Consider the following 23035-nt stretch of genomic DNA (forward strand, 5'->3'; position numbering starts at 1 on the left):
GACTCGCGTGACTGTTACCCTTCGTGGGTTGAAGTCTCCATCAATGTGGATGTACGATAGCACCACCTATTGGAACCACGGATAAAAAATCTCCGTGTCAACATTGGGTTTGCTTCCTCAAACTCCTCCCTTTACCTTCATATGCAATTGTTTTACATTCTGCTGCTATACTCTTAGAATTGCATGTGTAGGTTGATTGCTTGACTTGTGCTAAGTTGCTAAAATCTGCCAAGAACTAAAATTGGGAAAAGGCTAGATTTTTATTTGGTCAAGTAGTCTAATCACCCCCTCTAGACATACTTTCGATACTACAAGTGGTATCAGAGCTTTAGTCTCCATTTGCTTTGATTTCCATAGCTTTTGGTGGTCATAGCCTTGGTTTCACAACCTAGGAGAGTATGGCGTCTAGCGAGGGAAATTACCACCGTAGAGGTCCTTACTTTGATGGTACAAATTTTGCTAGTTGGAAGCATAAGATGAAAATGCATATTCTTGGACATAACCCCGCTGTTTGGGCTATTGTGTGTATTGGCTTGCAAGGTGAATTATTTGATGGGGGAGAACCGAACCGTGAAGCTACCGTAGAAGAGTTGAAGATGGTGCAATACAATGCTCAAGCTTGTGATATTCTCCTCAATGGATTGTGCCCTGAAGAATTCAACAAAATCAGCCGTCTTGAGAATGCAAAGGAAATTTGTTGTACTTTGATTGATATGCATGAAGGTACCGACTCCGTCAAGGAATCCAAATTGGATGTGCTTCAAAGTCAACTTGACAAGTTCAAAATGAAGGATGGTGAAGGCGTCGCTGAAATGTACTCTAGGATTTCTCTCATCACAAATGAGATTGCCGGCTTAGGAAGTGAAGAGATGAACGATAAATTCATCATCAAGAAGATCCTAAGAGCCTTGGATGGAAAATATGATACCGTGTGCACATTGATACAAATGATGCCCAATTACAAAGATCTCAAGCCAACGGAAGTCATTGGAAGAATTGTTGCTCATGAGATGTCACTCAAGGATAAGGAAGAGCTCCACAACAAGTCAAGTGGTGCTTACAAAGCCTCATGTGAAGCTCCCACATCATCAAGTGAGAAACAAACCTTCAATGAAGAATTGAGCCTAATGGTGAAGAACTTCAACAAGTTCTACAAGAGTAGAAGCAAGGAAAGAAGTTCCAAGTCAAGGTCCTACAATGACAAAAGATCTTCTAGTCGTGAGCGTAATTGCTACAATTTTGGAAGACCTAGACACTATTCCAATGAGTGTACGACTCCCTACAAAAGAAGAGAAGATTCTCCAAAAAGAAGAAGTAGAAGAGAAGAATCAACATCAAGAGAAAGAAGGAGTAGAGATGATCGTTATGAACGAAGACCATCCCGGAGAAGCAAGGATTCGGAAAGGAAGGACAAATCATCAAAGAGCTACACAAAACGAAGACATCAAGCTCATGTTGGTGAATGGGTATCCGGCTCCGATTCCGACAATTACTCCGAGAGAAGCTATCACTTCGACTCCGAATATACTCAAGATGAAGGTGTTACCGGTCTAGCACTTGTGTCAACCAAATCCTACGACATATTTGACTCACCAGATGAAGGAATTGGAAGATGCTTCATGGCTAAAGTCCCAAAGGTATCATACCCGAGTATGTTGATTTCAATAGTGATGAAGATGACTTGTTAGGTGATGATGATTTACTTGTTGACAACTCTAGTGATGAATACTATGATGAAACGTCAATTAATCATGCTAATCAAGACAAAACGAATGACAATGATAAGATTGAGCGCCTAACTAAAGAACTAAACATTCTTAAGTTGGCTGATGAAACTATCTCGGAAGATCATCGAGAACTTTTAAAGACTCATGAGAAGTTACGCTTTGAAAAGCTCAACCTTGAGCAAGAGCATGAGTTTTTAAAGGCAATCAATGATGATCTTCGAAAGAAAAGTTCTTCTTACATTGCCAAGCGTTTACTCTTATGTACTTACATGCCACAAGTCAAGTCTAGTAACAAGAACAAGAAAGATTCTTCATCTAGTAGTAACAACAATCATGCTAAAGCCAATGTTGTTGCTTCTAGTAGTTCTCTTGGCTCCACTAATGATTCTCTTAGCCAAGTTACACTTGAGCAAGAAAATAACTTATTGAAGGGAATTATATAGAAAGGTGTTTACAAGAGCCTTGCTGGAAGTAAGCAATTCCAGGAGATTGTATGCAAGCAAGGAAGGCACCGAAGAACCAAGGTGTTGGTTTTGAACGAAAGTTCAATGCCAATGGAGTTGAGTCGGAACAAGATCAATACCCCAAGACGAAGTTTGTTCCTCAACAAGAGAAGTACCATCCTACTTCTTTCAAAGGAACACAAGCTCAATATGATCTTCCACCACAAGACCACAAGCAAAAAGGCAAGGACAAGCTTCAAGAGGAGATTGATGCATTTGAAGAAGCTCCTAAGGCCTTGGTCAAGTGGGTTCCCAAGATAAAATCAAGTTCTACTTCATCAAGTACGACTACAACTCCAAGGATTCCCATAAATATGATGTGGATCCCAAAGAAGAACTAGATAGTTCTTGAGGGTGACTCCGCCAATATACTTCACTCATATCATTTTGGCAAGGACAAGAGCAATCAACTTCCACATCTTGCACTAGTTCAAGGTGTCACAAACCCTCTTGTTGGTAAGACAGGGGACAAGGTAACCTAATGCTTTCATGGACATCATCTTGTGTGTGCATCACTCTATGTCTATGGATATCCTTGCTTGTTCCTTATGGGACTGACCCGTGTAGGTATTGAAAGTGCAACTCACTCCAATGGATTTCTCCAAATGATCAATAACATTGAGCATCCACATCTTTAACATCTACATGAAGTCATCATCGACAAAACCCAAGGTTAGTTCATCCCTCTTAGGGGGGATATCACATCTAGGGGGAGCTTTACTCTAAGAATTGAGCTAAAGCAACTTTAATGGTGTGAGCACAACAATGCTTTATGTAAAAGTGGTAACCCCACTTGTGCTTAAATGATGAGTATGACCTATGATCAAATGTTCTCATTTGACTCCTAAGTCAATATACTCATATATAGATGACCTAGTCATCGCCAATTGTTTGATAGATGCTAGAATTATTTGTGAATGCTTTGTCACATATCTCATTTGTCATTTTATTGTGTGAGCATGTTGGTTGCATATTTTACTCATTCGAGGACATCCACTTGCTGTTTTGATTGGTTGGTTTCTTTCCTTTCGCCAAGTGGATGGACAAGAATGCCTAAGAACCTTCTCTAGCTATCTATGCTTTTCTCGTCTCAAACTCTATTCATGCTACATCACAAAGTTTGGTCAAGTCAGATTCGAACCACTGTGTGAGGAGCACTCAGATTCCCCCATTCGTCATAGACTTAAACTTCCAAAACCTCTTTGTGCATTTCGGTTTGACCGACTCATCCTTTTCTGTCACACCGAGATCACTAAGTTGATCTAGGTTTTCAATCTCGGTGCAACCGATTAGAACCTTTCGGTCACACCGAGTTGCAGTAACTGCTCGCAGTTTTGCATCTCGGTGCCACCGAGTTGTTCCACTCGGTCACACCGATAGGGTCAGGTTATATATACTGACGAGTCGAATTTTGGAATTTTTTCCGAAACCTTCACCCGCACGTAACCTGCTCTGCCTCTTCGGATCTCCGGATCATCTTCTCGCCGCCAGCGACCTCCCGCCGCTGGTCTCCGCGGCCGTCAACGACAATCTGCCCCGCCGTTGCCACCGTAGCAAGTTCACCATCGAGTTAGGGTATGAACTTGATACTTTGTGCTATTCATTAACTCCGATTCATAGCACATTGCTTTGCCATGATTCTTGCCACGTATGAAATCTTCCTGTCCAGCGAAAACATCCTGTAGATTAGATTTGATTTGAAAAAATTAGGGTTAGGTTTCCGCAGAACTCATCTCGAACCGACCGAGTTGTTGAAATCGGTCTCACCGATTTGGCTTAGGCCATTGCACATGCGATTTTCGGTCTAACCGAGAATAGCAAATCGGTTTGACCAAGTTAGATTCTCTGTGAAACCCTAGCAATCTCGGTGCCACCAAACTGTGACTCAGTATCACCGAGTTTACAAATCGGTAGCTCCGAAATGCTTTCTATGGAGAACTAAAACTAAGTTTTGAGTCATCTGTTTTGCAAAACCTCTCTACTTTGTGATGCTCATCTACTCTACCTCATCTACAACCTATTCACAAGCAGCTATGATGAGGGAGGCAGGAGCACACCTAGTAACTTGCCAAAGGCAGCTACCAGGACAAGGAAGAAGAAAACCTCAGATTCTGAAGATGAGGATTATGTGGTTGTTGAGGATGAGGCCACTTCAAGGAAAAAGGTGCTGAAAAAGGAGTATGGCACAGCTGCTGCAACAAAGCCTGGAATGAAAACAAAGGCTCCAGCAAGAAGAGTTCCAATGTCAAAAGCTAGAGCCTCAACTGTTAAAGCTTCCAAGTCAAAGAAAGTTGCCACAGGTGAAACTATGAAGTTCACCATTGAATCAGATGATGGTGAAGCAGCAGGTGATGGTAAGAAGAAGAAGAAGAGGGCAAGAACCACTACTGCCAAAGTTCTTGGCAAGCCCCCCATGATGAGAGATTCAGAAGATGAAGAGGAAGAGGATGCTGCTCCAGCACCCAAAGCTCAGAAGCTCATGGGAGATGCAATCAGATCAGGGGCTGCTCCATCTAAGCCCAAAGCTGCTCCCAAGGCTGCTGCTCCAGCTCAAAAGTCTAAACCCAGGAGGAACACCAGAAGTATCCCTAGCACTTCCAAGAGGTGATGATGAGGGATTATTGCAGCTGATGATGAGGCCATTTCCAAGAGGAACACCAGAAGTATACATGCTGAGGAGAAGAACAAGGCCCCAGTGCCTGAAGCTGTAGAAGAGGAAGCTGAAGCCCAAGTGCTAAGAAAGCTAAAGCCTAAGATCCCCGACCATAATGATGCACATCCTGTTGCAAAGGACATGAGGACCAGGAAGGATGCAGGACTGAGAGAGTGGAGAAAGGCTGACCCCTATGCTGTCAGGAGGAGAACTGCTGTGGATTACAGGTTCCACACAAAGGAACAATAAGATTTCTATGAGACAATCCTGCTTGACAAGAAGCCCATAGTGTGTGACATGATATGGGTGGACTGGACCTACATAAGAGAGCATGAAGAGCACTTCCCAGGTGTATATGACAGCTTCAAGGCATGTGAGGTTGACAAGTTTGTTGGCCAGAAGCTTACCAAGTGGAATGATGAGATGATCTTGCAATTCTATTCAACTGCTCATTTTCTATCCAGATGGAAGAATAGTGTGGATGTGAGAGGGTACAAGGTACCAATCTACTGTTGATGAGTGGGCTAGATTGATCAATGCCCCAGAAGCTCATGAAGATGACTTGGATGTCTATGCCAAGAAGAAGAAGGATCACAACTCAATGGCTAGCATGTACAAGGAGATTCCTGATGCAGACCTAGAGACTCACAAGTTTGGCTCAGTGAAGCACCTGCTGTCAGGGCTGCCAACAATCAACACCATTCTGAGGCACACTCTGTTGCCAAAGTCAGGAGATCATAGAATGATCAGAGGACACTCCATCAACTTGCTGCATATATTTGATGTTCCTCAAAAGTTCAAGGTGATGAGTCTGATTGTGGAAACAATCAAGAGGACAACTGCTGATCAGAAGAGATCTTGTGGGTATGCTCCACAGATTCAGATGCTCATCAACTCCAAGATGGGCACAGACACATATTTGTTGGACAAGGAGCATCTACCCCTCAAGCCAGACTTTGAGGACAACATTGTTGTTATGAATGAAGAAGATCCATCATCTATGCAAGCACATGAGAAGAGAGAGAAGGCAAGGCAGAGAAAATTGCAAAGATGCCAACAGCTGAAGAAGCATCTCAGATATTCTTGAAGAGCAAGCAAGATCAGCTTGGATATCTGATTGCCTCCACTTTGAGGATTGAGAAGGGCTTGGCCACTGATACGTCTCCAACGTATCTATAATTTATGAAGTATTCATGCTATTATATTATCCATCTATGATGTTTTATATGCATTTATATGTCATTTTATATGATTCTTGGGACTAACCTATTAACCTAGAGCCCAGTGCCAGTTTTTGTTTTCTCCTTGTTTTTGTGTTCTACAGAAAAGGGATACCAAACGGAGTCCAATTGACGTGCCAATTTTTGAGGATTTTTTATGGACCAAAAGAAGACCATGGAGCATCAGAGTTGGGCCACAAGAGTCCAGGGCTGCCCACGAGAGTGGGGGCCGCGCCCTCCCCCCTAGGGCGTGGCCCCCTATGTCGTGGACAGCCCGGAGACCTCCCTGACGTGAAACCAACGCCAAAAATTCCTATAAATACAAAAACCTTCGGGAATTAACCTAGATCAGAAGTTCCGCCGCCGCAAGCCTTTGTAGCCACGAGAAATCAATTTAGGCCCTCTCTGGCACCCTGCCGGAGGGGGCCATCATCACCGGAGGCCATGGAGGAGGATCTCGGAGGGGCCATCATCACCGTGAAGGCCAAGGACCAGAGGAGGAAAGCCATGGAGGAGGAAGCACAAGGGGGAGAAACTCTCCTCCTCTCTCTTGGTGGCACCGGAGTGCCATCGGGAGGGAAACCATCGCCGTGGTGATCGTCTTCATCAACATCACCATCATCATCACCACCCTCATCTCTTTTACGCGGTCCACTCTCCCACACCCCGCTGTAATCCCTACTTGAACATGGTGCTTTATGCTACATATTATGATCCAATGATGTGTTGCCATCTTATGATGTTTTGAGTAGATATCTTTTGTCCTTGAGTTGATTGATGATCTAGATTGGTACGAGTTGTATGTTTTATTATTGGTGCTGTCCTATGGTGCCCTCCGTGTGGCGCAAGCGTGAGGGATTCTCGCTGTAGGGTGTTGCAATGCGTTCTTGATTCGCTTATAGTGGGTTGCGTGAGTGACTGAAACACAAACCCGAGTAAGGGGATTGTTGCATATGGGATAAAGGGGACTTGATGCTTTAATGCTATGGTTGGGTTTACCTTAATGAATCTTTAGTATTTGCGGCTGCTTGCTAGATTCCAATCATAAGTGCATATTATCCAAGTAGGAAAAGTATGTTAGTTTATGCCTCTCCCTCATATGAAATTGTAATGACGACTATCGATCTTGTTAACAATTGCTTAGGACAATTCTGCACACCGATCCACCATTATTCCACACTCGCTATTTATATTATTTAGTAGTATATTCTAACTTTATGATAACAACACCTACTTTTATATTTTAGCTCTCCGATATCATACAAAGTTATCCTCTTTATACCCACAACACAATTTTATTTCTTGTTTCTAGTTGGAAACAAACGTTCGGTGCACGTAGAGTCGTATCAGTGGCAGATAGGGCTTGAGAGAATATTGATCTTACCTTTAGCTCCTTGTGGGTTCGACACTCCATACTTATCACTTCCACCTATGGGAATTGCTACGATGATTCCCTGCACTTGGGGATTATCAAGCTCTTTTCTGGCGCCGTTGCCGGGGAGCAATAGCGTGGGGTTGATATTCTCGTGTGTGCTTGTTTACTTTCTTTACTAAGTAGATTTTGTTTTTCCTTTTGTTTCTGTTTAGTTGTGGGTGAAACATACAATTTTTTTCAAAAGAATGAAAATACCAAAAATATTTACTTGCCTCTCATGCCTAAAAAAAGTTTTTCAAAAAGAGAAGTGATTGGAAAGTTATGCATTGAAGAAGTGAGGGTCGACCTTGAGCACTTGTGTTCATGATCACGGAAACAATGTAGAATTTTTCATGGAAGTTTCTCTGTAAATAATTAACCCCTTGTATATATCCATTGTATTATAAAAATAATGTGGCAAGCTTTGGTTGTAGGATGATTAGATTGCTTGTTTACTATGTGCAGAACAAAAACAGAAACTTTGGCTGTAGTGCATGAATTTACACTTTTTACTGGAAATTTAAATGGGTCTGAAACTTTTTGCACATTACTTCTTTACAAATTGTTCAAATTTTCAAATTTATTTCATAATTTTTGGAGTTACAGAAGTTTACTAAACTTCCAGATTACTACAGACTGTCCTGTTCTTAACAGATTCTGTTTTTCGTGTGGTGTTTGCTTATTTTGATGCACCTATGGCTAGTATGTAGGGTATGAACCATAGAGAAGTTGGAATACAGTAGGTTTAACACCAATATAAACAAAGTTTGAGTTAATTACAGTACCTTAAAGTGGTAGTTTGCTTTATTACACTAACGGATCTCACAAGTTTTTGTTTAAATTTTTGTGAATGAAGTGTTTGAAGAACGAGGAGTTACCGATGTGAGAAGAATAAAGAGAGACAAGAGTTCAAGCTTGGGGATGCCCAAGGCACCCCAAGTAAATATTTCAAAGGATACTCAAGCATCTAAGCTTGGGGATGCCCCGGTTGGCATCCCATCTTTCTTCTTCAACAAATATCGGTATACCTTGGTTTTTGTTTTGTTCACATTGTTTGTGCCCTTTGTGTTTTTCTTTTTCTTTAAGAATCATGCTAGTATGAGATCGCTCTTCATTGGTTTATAGAATACTTCATGTGCTTCACTTATATCTTTTAAGTATGATCTTATAGAATTGCTCTTTGTGCTTCACTTAAATCGTTGGAGTATGGTTTTATAGAATGCTTCGTGCGCTTCACTTATATATTTTGAGCTTGGATATTGGCTAGTCTATATTAATTGTAGAATGCTCTAGGAACTTCACTTATATCTTTTGGAGTATGAATAATACTATAATTTAAAGTGGGTTTGGAAGAGTGTCAACTTTAGGAATTAGTGATCCCACTATCTTGGAGGGTGTTGAATCTTCGTACGATATTTATGAAAGTGGATTTGGAAGAGTGTCAATTTTAGTTAGTATTCCACTATTTCAGAAGATGTTCCAATTGAGTATGAGAACAAAGTTGCTATCCATGATGCTACTGAAAACTATTATGATGGAGGAATATGTGCTTGTAGGAGTTGCAATAATACCAAGTTTCCTCTCTATGTGCTTAAAGTTTTGAAGTTATACTTGTTTTGCCTTCCTATGCTAGTTGACTTTTGTTCCTATAAATTATGTGCTCACAAAATCCCTAGGCATAGGAAGTGAGTTAGATTTAAATGTGCTAGTCATATTCTTCATGATGCTCTTTTTAGGTTTCAACTCTTATCTTTCATGTGAGCATCATTGAAATCATCATGCCTAGCTAAAAGGCATTAAAGAAAAGCGCTTGTTGGGAGACAACCCAATATTTACCCTTACTGTTTTTGTGTGTCTACATGATTAAGCTACTGTAGTAATCATGTTTTATAGCTTTTGTTTCAATAAAGTTCCAAGTAAGACCTTTGGGAAGACTTGGGTGAAAGTTAATGTGATCTTGCTGTAAAAAACAGAAACTTTGCGCTCACGGGATTAGCTGTCACTTTTTTACAGAAGAGTGATTTTGAGTTTATTCTTTTTTCAGAAGATTAATAGACAAATTACTCACGTCCACCAATTTATTTCATAATTTTTGGAGTAGCAGAAGTATGGTTATTGTTCAGATCATTACAGACTGTTCTGTTTCTGACAGATTCTGTTTTCATCGCATAGTTTGCTTGTTTTCTAGTTTCTATGGCTTATATTTCTTAATATAAATTGTATAAATGATATAGTAAAGTAGGCATTATGTGAAAACAATTATGAACCTTTTCTTTTACAGTACCAAAGTGCATGGTTTACTCTTTATCATACTAACCTATCTCACGAAGTTCCATTAAGTTTTGTGTGATCGAAGTTTTCAAGTTTTGGGTGAGATATCGATATGAGGAGAATAAGGAGTGGAAAGACCCTAAGCTTGGGGATGCTCAAGGCACCCCAAGGTAATATTCAAGGAAGACTCAAGCGCCTAAGCTTGGGGATGCCCCGGAAGGCATCCCCTCTTTCGTCTTCAAAACTATCGGTACATCTTACTCGGAGCTATATTTTTATTCGTCACATGATATGTGTTTTACTTGGAGCGTCATTTTCTTTTGTTAGTATTAGCTTTATGTTATTTAGAATAGTGTTTTGCATCTTTATTTTCAATAAAAATGTCAAGGATAGCCTTTACTATGTTTATTTTGCTAGTATACATGTTGCTGTTTGAAAACAGAAAGTTTACCGCTGTTGCAAAAATTCCCTAGGAAAGTCAGAGCATGATATAATGTTGAAACTTTTTGCATAATGAGCTCTGATAAATATACTACAGTGGGAAGTTTCTCTCATAATTTTTGGAGTTAGGGAAGTATTGATACTCTTGCATTCTTTACAGGCTGTACTGTTTTGACAGATTGCTATTATGTTTGCATTGTTTGCATATGTTTGCTTGTTTAATGATTCTATTTGAGGATAGGAGTATTAAATATGCAGAGGCATTTAGTATGCAATGTTGAATAATAATTCTAGTGATTTGTTACAGTAGAAAATGATAAGGTTTTGCATTGGTTTATACTAACCTATCTCACGAGTTCTTGTTGAGTTTGGTGTGGATGAAGCTTTTGATAAAAAGAGAAACCATGATATGAGAAGAATTAAGGAGACACAAAAGTTCAACCTCGGGGATGCCCAAGGCACCCCAAGATAATATTCCAAGAAGTCTCAAACATCTAAGCTTGGGGATGCCCCATTAGGCATCCCACCTTTCCTCTTCAACAACTATCGGTTAGTATCGGTTGAACCTAAGTTTTTGCTTCTTCACATGAGTTGTGCTATCCTTGCAATGTCATTCTATTTTGTTTTACTTGCCGTTTGAATAAAATAATTGGATCTGAAATTTTGAATAGAAAAGGAACCTCCCGTGACTAGTTAATTATTTGACTACTCAGTGTCTTTCACTCATATCTTTTGGAGTAGTTTGTCATTTACTCATGCGCTTCATGTATATCCTATGAGTAAATGGGGGAATGAATTGAATGTCATGAATCTGAACTTTTATATGTTTCATATGCTTATAACATGGTTAGTGATGACTTCACACATAGAAAGTATGAGGCATAAAAGTTGTTGAGACTTGGCAAACGCAATTTTGGGTCATTGTTGCAATTAATAGGAAGTAATAAGGAAAAATAGGTTCACATACAAATATATTATCTTGGACATCTTTTATGATTGTGAAGCACTCATTAAGTATGACATGCTAAAAGAGTTGATGTTGGAGAAGGAAGACAATGTAATGGTTTATGTTTTCCGACATCTCAGTTAATGTATATTGTCATTGACCTTCCAAACATGTTGATCTTGCCTTTCTCCCTCATGCTAGCCAAATTCCTTGCACCAAGTGGAGATACTACTTGTGCTTCCAAATACCCGTAAACCCAGTTTTGCCATGAGAGTCCACCATACCTACCTATGGATTGAGTAAGATCCTTCAAGTAAGTTGTCATCGGTGCAAGCAATAAAAATTGCTCTCTAAATATGCATGACTTATTAGTGTAGAGAAAATAAGCTTTGTACGACCTTGTTGTGGAAGAATAAAAGCGACGGACCGCATAATAAAGGTCCACATACAAGGGGCAATATAAAGTGATGTTCTTTTGCATTAAGATTTTGTGCATCAACCCTAAACGCGCATGACAACCTCTGCTTCCCTCTGCGAAGGGCCTATCTTTTACTTTATGTTTTTACTTTTTACTTGAGTCAAGGTGATCCTCGCCTTTCTCCTTTTTCATTTTATCCTTTGGCAAGCCCCTCGTGTTTGAAAGATCATGATATATATATATCCAAATCGATGTAAGTTAGCATGGGCTATTATTGTTGACATCACCTAAAGGTGAACACGTTGGGAGGCAACACAATAAGCCCCTATCTTTCTCAGTGTCCGGCTGAAACTCCATAACCACAAGTATTGCGTGAGTGTTAGCAATTGTAGAAGACTATATGATAGTTGAGTATGTGGACTTGCTGAAAAGCTCTATTCTTGACTCTTTCTGATGTTATGATAAATTCAATTGCTTCAATGACTGAGATTATAGTTTGTTAGTTCTTAGTGAAGTTTCTGAGCCATGCTTGACATTGTGAATAGATTGTTACTTGATCATGAAAAGTTTTATGAGATAAGCTACTATTATGACACTTATTGATGCTAGAGAGGGTGATTGAATTTGTCATTGATCAAACTTGTTGTCACGCCCAATATGCGATCCTATCCAAAAGGAACTCGAAGATCCCACCAAGGATAGACCCGCATATTGAAACGCTTTTGCAAGGTGGATATCATTACATCAACATTACATAACAGATGGGGATACATACATAAGGCATACAATGCCACAGAATACAACATCACAATACATAAGATCAACATCCGACTACGGATGAAACACAAACAGAAACTCAAACGACATCCACCCTGCTAGCCCAGGCTGCCGACCTGGAACCTATCCCCTGATCGAAGAAGAAGCAGAAGAAGAACTCAACGCAAGCAAGCATCGCTCTCATGTCATGATCATCGCATGAACCTGTACCTGCAACTTTTGTTGTAGTAATCTGTGAGCCACGAGGACTCAGCAATCCCATTACCATGGGTATCAAGACTAGCAAAGCTTAATGGGAAAGGAAGGGGTAAAGTGGTGAGGCTGCAGCAGCGACTAAGCATATATGGTGGCTAACATACGCAAATAAGAGCAAGAAGAGAGCAAGCTGAACGGTCGTGAAACTAGCAATGATCAAGAAGTGATCCTGAACTCCTACTTACGTCAAACATAACCCAAAGACCGTGTTCACTTCCCGGACTCCGCCGAGAAGAGACCATCACGGCTACACACGCGGTTGATGCGTTTTAATTCGGATCTGGTGTCAAGTTATCTACAACCGGACATTAACAAATTCCCATCTGCCAATAACCGCAGGCACGGCTTTCGAAAGATTATACCCTGCAGGGGTGTCCCAACTTAACCCATGACAAGCTCTCGCGATCAATGAAGGAATAGACCTTCTCCCAGGAAGACCCGATCAGACTCGGAATCCCGGTTTACAAGACATTTCGACAATAGTAAAACAAGACCAGCAAGACCGCCCGATGCACCGACAATCCCGATAGGAGCTGCACATATCTCGTTCTCAGGGCAACACCGGATAAGTGAAGCGTACAGGAACCGACGAACCAAGTTACCAAGGAATAGTCCCGCACGGTGCTCTAGGTTGGACCAACACTTAGACAAGCATTGGCCCGGGGGGGCTGTAATAAAGATGACCCTTGGGTTAATTACTCCCAAGGGAAATACAGGAGGTGGTGAGGCAAATGGTAAAACCAATGTTGGGCCTTGCTGGAGGAGTTTTATTCAAAGCGAACTGTCGAGGTGGTCCCATAAATCACCCGACCGCGTAAGGAACGCAAAATTCGGGAACATAACACCGGTATGACGGAAACTAGGGCGGCAAGAGTGGAACAAAACACCAGGCATAAGGCCGAGCCTTCCACCCTTTACCAAGTATATAGATGCATTAATAATAATATAAGAGATATTGTGATATCCCAACCAAAATCCTGTCCACCATGGAGAAATCTTCAACTTCACCTGCAACTAGTAACGCTATAAGAGGGCTGAGCAAAGCGGTAACATAGCCAAACAACGGTTTGCTAGGAAGGGTGTCAAAGGTTAGGGGTTCATGGCAATTTGGGAGGCTTGAAGAGCAAAAGATAGGTAACGCAGCATAGCGATAGAACGAAGCAACTAGCATAGCAATGATAGTAGTGAGATCCAGGGTGGCGGTCATCTTGCCTGAAATCCCGCTAGGAAGAAGAACGAGTCCATGAAGAAGACAAGCGGACGTAGTCGAACGAATTCTTACAATCGCAACATTACCGAAACAAAGAAGCAACATCGGAAAGAAACAAACAACATGGTAAACACACAAGCATAATCATGGCATGATGCACAATCAAGTATGATGCATGTCCGGTTTAATAAGGCATGGGATGGCAAAGGCAACCAAACAATACTACAAGTTAAGTGGAGATCAATATGCAACGAGTTGCATATTAACAAAACACCACATCAAATATTTAGTTCTCTCTCGTTTAAGCTACCAAACAATATTAAATGTTATTAAACATGGCAAGGGGTGAAGCACGAGAAAAACTACCTATCTAGACAAGTTTAAATGAGGCCGGAATAACAAACAACAATTCCGGAAAATCCCCATGTGCATATTTTAGATTTGGTCCTGTTCTGCCCTAAACACAATTTTATGTTTGTTAAATAGGAAAATAAAGTGGACCATGTTAAACTAGGCATTTTTCCACCCCAAATACATATAAAGTTTATTAAAATCCGAGCTACGATTATTTAGTTATGAAATAAATCATTTTAACATGGCATACATGCAAATGATATGCAAACAGCATTTTAAACATTTTAAACATGGATGAAAATGGCATATTATTAATCTACACAATTTTCTGAGCATTTTACATATATAACTTATTTTAATCCGATGCACAGTTAACTAGTTATTAATGCATGAAATCTAGGGGGTTTTCTGTAAAACATTAATCTCTGGAAATTAGCTAAATTAGCGGAACGAGAAAAAAAACCACTATCGGGCCGAATCTGGAGGGGCTGCAGTGTACAGGAGAGGGGCGCTAGAGGCAGCTCACCATGGGCTCTTGGCCCGGCTCGGTGGAGAGGGGCCGGCTGGGCCTGGTGCGCTGTGGTAGCTGGGCTAGCCTAGCTGCAACACGGATGCGAGACGCGGCCCAGCCGCGGGCACGAGGAGGCCGGATCAGGTCAACGCAGACGAGCGGTAGGGGAACCGCGGCAGGGGACGATCGGAGTTGCGGGGACGGGGATCTCCGGCGCGGAGGCGCGATGCAGGAGGGTCGAGGACGGGCGGAGGAGGCCGGGATCCTCCTGATCCGGGGCGGAGGGAGCCATTCCCGGTGAGATCCGGCGGCTAGACGTCGGAGCCGCGGTGGAACGCCAGCAAGGCGGCCATGGGTCCTGCGGGAGGAGAGGCTAGGGGTTAGGGGAGAGGGGGAGGAGGAACGAGGGAGGAGGAGGCGGGACGGCGCTCATCTGGTCGCCGGCGTCGGGGCTGCAAGGCGGTGAGGGAGGCGACCGGCGGCGGAGATGGACGGCGGCGCTAGGCGGCGGCGCTAGATCGAGGGGCTCCTCCCCTCGAGCGGTTGCAGGAGCGTGACTCCACGTGGCGGGGCGCGCGGGCTGGCGGGGCCCGTTCGGCCCGGCGGCGGGCCGCGGATGGGCCTCGCGGCGGCGCGGGGAGAACAGGGGGACGTGGCCAGGCCACATGGTGGGTGCCGATTGGCCCTGGCGGAGGCTGGCGGCGGCGCTGCCCACTGGGGTGGCGCCACATGGCGGCAGCGAGGTGGAGGCGCGGGAGGAGGCTGGCGGCGCGCGGGTTTCGAGGAGGGGGGATTGGCTGCTGCCAAAAATGGAAGGGTGGCTTCCTTTTATAAGAAAAGGAGGCTAGGGTTGGGGTTTTGCTCCGTTTCGGAGACGTTCGATCGCCATCGGACGGTGTAGAGCGGAGGGGGTAGGTAGGTGGTTCTAGTGGGCTGTGAAGAGGGCCTCGGCTGAGAAGAGAGGGGAAGAAGTGCGACCCGCACGGTTTCGGAGACCGAAAACATCCGACGAAGGTACCGACAGCGGTACCGCTATATGTCTAACGGTTGAGCAGTCAAACGGACTCCGAATGCGACGAAATTTGGTAGGCGGGCTGTCTACACTATAATAAGACCGCATGACAAGTTTCATCCCATTCCGAGAACATTTTTATGCCACTTATAAAATAATATTTCGGAGGTGCCGCGGGCGCGTGTGAGAGTGTCGGGGCTCGGAATGGACAACGGAGAGAACCGGGGAAACCCGAACGGATGCAAGTTTTATGAAAACATATGGATGCGATGCACATGATGCTATGAGATGAGATGCATAACAAGAACAAAATGCAAAACAAACGACAAAAACCCAACCACGAAGGAAATATCATATAGCATCTCCGGAAAAGGCAATAGTCGGAGTTACGAATATGGAAAGTTGTATCCGGGGCGTTACAACACTCCACCACTACGAGAGGATCTCGTCCCGAGATCTAGGATGGCACCGGAGGGAAAAGGAAGAGGAAGAGAGGAGGTAAACTAAGTTGCTTCTTCGACCAATGAGTGAAACCACGAACCTTGAGAGGTTGAGCAATTAGAGATGAACGAGATTGCAAACAATCCGTTAGAAAAGAGGAACAAGGAACATTACGATAACTTGAAGGTTGCAAAGGCATGAATCAAGAGTTTAATTGACAAGATAGGGTTCAAAACCACTCCGGTTACGACAAGATGAGAGAGGAAGAATTCGGGCAGCACTCCATTTGAACATGGAAGGACTAGAACATGAACTTGAGAAGATGAGAGGATACTTGATGAAATCAACAACACACTGCCTCCGGAACTATTGAAAGAATGGCATAATGGGTAAGAAGGATTTCAGATAGCACTCCGGTTGAAAAGAGAACCAAAACTTGATAAGATGAAAGAACACGAATGAAAACACGACACACCGGTTAAATGGATAAGCATGAAAAGAACATGATCCTCAAATCGAGATGATGAGTGAAAAGAGCAACATCACAATGCCTCCGGAACGAAAGAATAGAAGCTAGATCATTGGAATAACAGAATGGAGAAGAAAATGCCAACTTGTACCACAAATTAGCTTGGAAAGCATCCTTGCAAAGAAGAATAGAATGTAGTTGTTGGAAAACCAACAACGAAACGAATAAACTTGTAGTGGGCTTATGGAAACATCTCAACGCTTGAAGTGAAATTCTGCCACTAACGAAAAACAATTGCTTGTTTGAGATCAACGAAGAGATGAAAAACCTCTTTCACCGAGAAGGATATGGAGAAAGCTTGGATCAATGATAAGCACCACAAATAGCAACATTCCCAATGGAAGGCTTTAGGTGAAATATGACACAAGATAACTCTAATGGAGGGATTGATGGATTTAAAATACCTCATGATCGAAGAGAAAAATGATGGTTTTTAAAATATCTCATTCTTGACAACATGTAAATCATGAAACATGAACTCAAATTGTCAAGACTGACATAACACCACCTCAAGAGATAAGGTAGAAGGAATTGCACTTCGAAATGCAAAAGAAGAATACTTGAACTCCTCAAAACAAGACATGTGTTGAGCACCATGTTTATTTTTGAGTATAGCTTGGCGGGTCATAACTTTGAGAGAAATCTTGAAGAACAATTGAAGAATGAAAGGAATCCTTCACGAACCATCATGTAGATCTTCCATGAAGAACTCCGCTAATAAAAGGATGATAGAAAGAAAGAGAAGTTGGAAACACAAGGTGAAGCCTTGCAATGATTTAAATGGAGCTTTGCGATGATATAACCGAGAGAACTTGGAACTCCGGAAAGAAAAGATGAACACTAGAACCGAGAATTACTTCATCATGAACAATCTTCGGAAGAAAAAAAATGAATCACCTCGAGGAAATAAGAATAAGATTTATTGTATGCTTATCCTTCATCAAATAAATTGATGACAAGCAATGGATTTGGCATACTACTTATTCTCGTAGAAAGGATTAAGAGAGATATAATGCCAACTTGAGAAGGTCTTCAACGAGCCACCGGTAGGATTGAAAACAACGAAAGAACGAATGAATTGATACGATAACGAAGGAAGAGAAATCTGGAACGAACCACCGTAAGAATTGAAAAAGACCATAGCAAAGGCACAATTCACTGGGAAGAATTGGAAAACGAATGAAGATACTTGAGGGGATTTAGATACATGAGAACAAAGAAATCATGAACTGATTAGAGGATACTTGAATGATGCACCGGATAGATTTGGAGAACAAGAGTAGAAAGCTTGAATGAATAATTCTGAGATGATAGGCTACGGAGAATCAATCTGAAAAGACTCTTGAATTGCTCCGGATGGATGAAAAAAATTCTCACAATTGAAAACAATTATGAGAGGATGGCATCAAGCTAGAACCATGAATCTGGAAGAGAATGGCCAAGATTGAGAGGAAAAACTCTTCTTCGGTCTTCAAAATCCGATAATGACAACGAAGAACACCACCAAGAATTGTTGAGATACTCCGGGATGAAAATTAGAAAGGTTGAACCAACGATGAAAGAATTTGAAAGATCTTGGAGAAAGACATATGACTGATGATAATTCATTCTTACGTCAAACTTCGAAAGACTTTGGGAATGGCTCCGGGAAAATTAAAAGAGTCAGGTAAGATCCTGGAAAAAGACCTGTGGGTTAGGGCCCACTAAAAAGAAAACACCGTTGGGAATGATTTTAAAGAGAGATTGCACCGGTTGAATTAAATAGCTTGAATGAGATAATGATCTCCAAATAGATTCAACGGATTAAGAATGGTAACACAAATCTTCTGAGATATCTTAAGCACTCCAGAACACATGAATAGCCAGAGGTTAGTGATTGAGAGGTGCACCGGCATGAGAAAGCATTTGGCACGAGGAAAGGAATATGATCAACACTGAAAGCTTGAATTGGATCCACCGGTGAAGAAACAACGATGAAGGATGATGAGCTTGAAACTGTTGAGCATCTTCATGGGAAATCCACCGGATAAGAACATTGAAAGCAAAGAACGAAGAGACTTCCCACAAATAAAAGGATACATGATTGGAAATCTGAGTCCTTGAAGAAAAAGGGTGGGAGGGCAGGAAAACAAAGGCAACTTGGGGACAGATGACACAAACACCGGTGAGAAAACTTAGAGTTGATCTTGCGGATGTTGAAAATGATTGGAACCACTTGAGGAGAAGCACACTGGTTGAAAAGAATTAACATGACGACCTCAATGATCAAAAGGATTAGTACTCCCATAGAAATATGAGAACACCGCTTGAAAGGTATGGAATCAACATTTGACTTCGAAGCAACTCGAATACCACAAATAAAACAAAACAAAGGATTTGGCTTGAAGAATAAGCCGGAACAAACATATGATAGAGATTCCGTCCGAAGTTTTTGTGGTGGGGCCCACACGGGCTCGAGTGTACAGCACCATCATGTACAAGGCAGTGCACATGACATACGAAGTGTCCCCGAACCAGCATAGCCAAGGGTTCTTTAAGACACAACGAGACCAATGTAAAAACGACCGTGGAAAGGTGGACCACTAGACGTCAAACCCCAATCTCATATCATGCATCTATCGAAAAGATATTCTAGGAGCTACTTGAATTCCCACCTATAAAACTCCCGAAACTTTCTGGTTATGCAATCTGGTGTTGGGGATACAGGGGAAGCAATATATCTCACCCAAACTAATAATACCTACATCCAGCTGTATCCATTCGTCAACACATAACCAAGTAACCTTCGGAAATCGTGTACCTCAACCTTCGAAAAACATCCGTTATACAAGTTATGGCAATACTCCCGAACTCCCCAGTACTGGGTGATGTCGAGGTTATCTCACCAACAACTGCATAAAAGAGATTTTCGATGTCGGCAAAACTCAGGTATTCCAGAACTGCAACGATAAAATTGTGACGACAACACCTCAGAGCTCGACTCCCCGGGTCAAAGCCACATAAATAGACAGGAGGCACCAAGAACAATGTTCTCATCACAAAACCATCGGAACGATTCTAAGATACCCACGTGATCCTAATTTTTTTTAGTGAAATTTGAGGAGAGGAAAGACAAAACATCTACGTCAGGAGACCTCACCAGAGTGACGAAGGGGGCTGAGGAGTAAAAAGAATCCTACTCTCCGATATATATAATCATAAGACTCAAAATAGTTTTTTTCTAGACTCAACAACGGCCAACAAACAAGGGGGCTCCTAGGGTCGGTCGAGGCTCTGATACCAACTTGTCACGCCCAATATGCGACCCTATCCAAAAGGAACTCGAAGGTCCCACCAAGGATAGACCCGCATATTGAAACGCTTTTGCAAGGTGGATATCATTACATCAACATTACATAATAGATGGGGATACATACATAAGGCATACAATGCCACACGAATACAACATCACAATACATAAGATCAACATCCGACTACGGATGAAACACAAACAGAAACTCAAACGACATCCACCCTGCTAGCCCAGGCTGCCGACCTGGAACCTATCCCCTGATCGAAGAAGAAGCAGAAGAAGAACTCAACGCAAGCAAGCATCGCTCTCGCGTCATGATCATCGCATGAACCTGTACCTGCAACTGTTGTTGTAGTAATCTGTGAGCCACGAGGACTCAGCAATCCCATTACCATGGGTATCAAGACTAGCAAAGCTTAATGGGAAAGGAAGGGGTAAAGTGGCGAGGCTGCAGCATCGACTAAGCATATATGGTGGCTAACATACGCAAATAAGAGCGAGAAGAGAGCAAGCGGAACGGTCGTGAAACCAGCAATGATCAAGAAGTGATCATGAACTCCTACTTACGTCAAACATAACCCAAAGACCGTGTTCACTTCTCGGACTCCGCCGAGAAGAGACCATCATGGCTACACACGCGGTTGATGCGTTTTAATTCGGATCTGGTGTCAAGTTATCTACAACCGGACATTAACAAATTCCCATCCGCCAATAACCGCAGGCACGGCTTCCGAAAGATTATACCCTGCAGGGTGTCCCAACTTAACCCATGACAAGCTCTCGCGATCAATGAAGGAATATACCTTCTCCCAGGAAGACCCGATCAGACTCGGAATCCCGGTTTACAAGACATTTCGACAATAGTAAAACAAGACCAGCAAGACCGCCTGATGCACCGACAATCCCGATAGGAGCTGCACATATCTTGTTCTCAGGGCAACACCGGATAAGCGAAGCGTACAGGAACCGATGAACCAAGTTCCCAAGGAATGGTCCCGCACGGTGCTCTAGGTTGGACCAACACTTAGACAAGCATTGGCCCGAGGGGGCTGTAATAAAGATGACCCTTGGGTTAATTACTCCCAAGGGAAATATAGGAGGTGGTGAGGCAAATGGTAAAACCAATGTTGGGCCTTGCTGGAGGAGTTTTATTCAAAGCGAACTGTCGAGGGGGTCCCATAAATCACCCGACCGCGTAAGGAACGCAAAATCCGGGAACATAACACCGGTATGACGGAAACTAGGGCGGCAAGAGTGGAACAAAAAACCAGGCATAAGGCCGAGCCTTCCACCCTTTACCAAGTATATAGATGCATTAATAATAATATAAGAGATATTGTGATATCCCAACCAAAATCCTGTCCACCATGGAGAAATCTTCAACTTCACCTGCAACTAGTAACGCTATAAGAGGGCTGAGCAAAGCGGTAACATAGCCAAACAACGGTTTGCTAGGAAGGGTGTCAAAGGTTAGGGGTTCATGGCAATTTGGGAGGCTTGAAGAGCAAAAGATAGGTAACGCAGCATAGCGATAGAACGAAGCAAATAGCATAGCAATGATAGTAGTGAGATCCAGGGTAGCGGTCATCTTGCCTGAAATCCCGCTAGGAAGAAGAACGTGTCCATGAAGAAGACAAGCGGACGTAGTCGAACGAATCCTCACAATCGCAACATTACCGGAACAAAGAAGCAACACCGGAAAGAAACAAACAACATGGTAAACACACAAGCATAATCATGGCATGATGCACAATCAAGTATGATGCATGTCCGGTTTAATAAGGCATGGCATGGCAAAGGCAACCAAACAATACTACAAGTTAAGTGGAGATCAATATGCAACGAGTTGCATATTAACAAAACACCACATCAAATATTTAGTTCTCTCTCGTTTAAGCTACCAAACAATATTAAATGTTATTAAACCTGGCAAGGGGTGAAGCACGAGAAAAACTACCTATCTAGACAAGTTTAAATGAGGCCGGAACAACAAACAACAATTCCGGAAAATCCCCATGTGCATATTTTAGATTTGGTCCTGTTCTGCCTTAAACACAATTTATGTTTGTTAAACAGGAAAATAAAGTGGACCATGTTAAACTAGGCATTTTTCCACCCCAAATACATATAAAGTTTATTAAAATCCAAGCTACGGTTATTTAGTTATGAAATAAATCATTTTAACATGGCATACATGCAACTGATATGCAAACAGCATTTTAAACATTTTAAACATGGATGAAAATGGCATATTATTAATCTACACAATTTTCTGAGCATTTTACATATATAACTTATTTTAATCCGATGCACAGTTAACTAGTTATTAATGCATGAAATCTAGGGGGTTTTCTGTAAAACGTTAATCTCTGGAAATTAGCTAAATTCGCAGAACGAGAAAAAAACCCACTATCGGGCCGAATTTAGAGGGGCTGCAGTGTACAGGAGAGGGGCGCTGGAGGCAGCTCACCATGTGCTCTTGGCCCGGCTCGGTGGAGAGGGGCCGGCTGGGCCTGGTGCGCTGCGGTAGCTGGGCTGGCCTAGCCGCAACACGGATGCGAGACGCGGCCCAGCCGCGGGCACGAGGAGGCCGGATCAGGTCAACGCAGACGAGCGGCAGGGGAACCGCGGTAGGGGACGACCGGAGTTGCGGGGATGGAGATCTCCGGCGCGGAGGCGCGATGCTGGAGGGTCGAGGACGGGCGGAGGAGGCCGGGATCCTCCAGATCCGGGGCGGAGGGAGCCATTCCCGGTGAGAGCCGGCGGCTAGACGTCGGAGTCGCGGCGGAACGCCAGCAAGGCAGCCATGGGTCCTACGGGAGGAGAAGCTAGGGGTTAGGAGAGTGGGAGAGGAGGAACGAGGGAGGAGGAGGCGGGACGGCGCTCATCTGGTCGCCGGCGTCGGGGCTGCAAGGCGGCGAGGGAGGCGACCGGTGGCGGAGATGGATGGTGGCGCTAGGCGGCGGTGCTAGATCGAGGGGCTCCTCCCCTCGAGCGGTTGCAGGAGCGTGACTCCCCGCGGCGGGGCGCGCAGGCTGGCGGGGCCCGTTCGGCCCGGCGG

The sequence above is a fragment of the Triticum dicoccoides genome, chromosome 4B (genome assembly GCF_002162155.2).
Source record: "Triticum dicoccoides isolate Atlit2015 ecotype Zavitan chromosome 4B, WEW_v2.0, whole genome shotgun sequence".
Classification (NCBI taxonomy): domain Eukaryota; kingdom Viridiplantae; phylum Streptophyta; class Magnoliopsida; order Poales; family Poaceae; genus Triticum; species Triticum dicoccoides.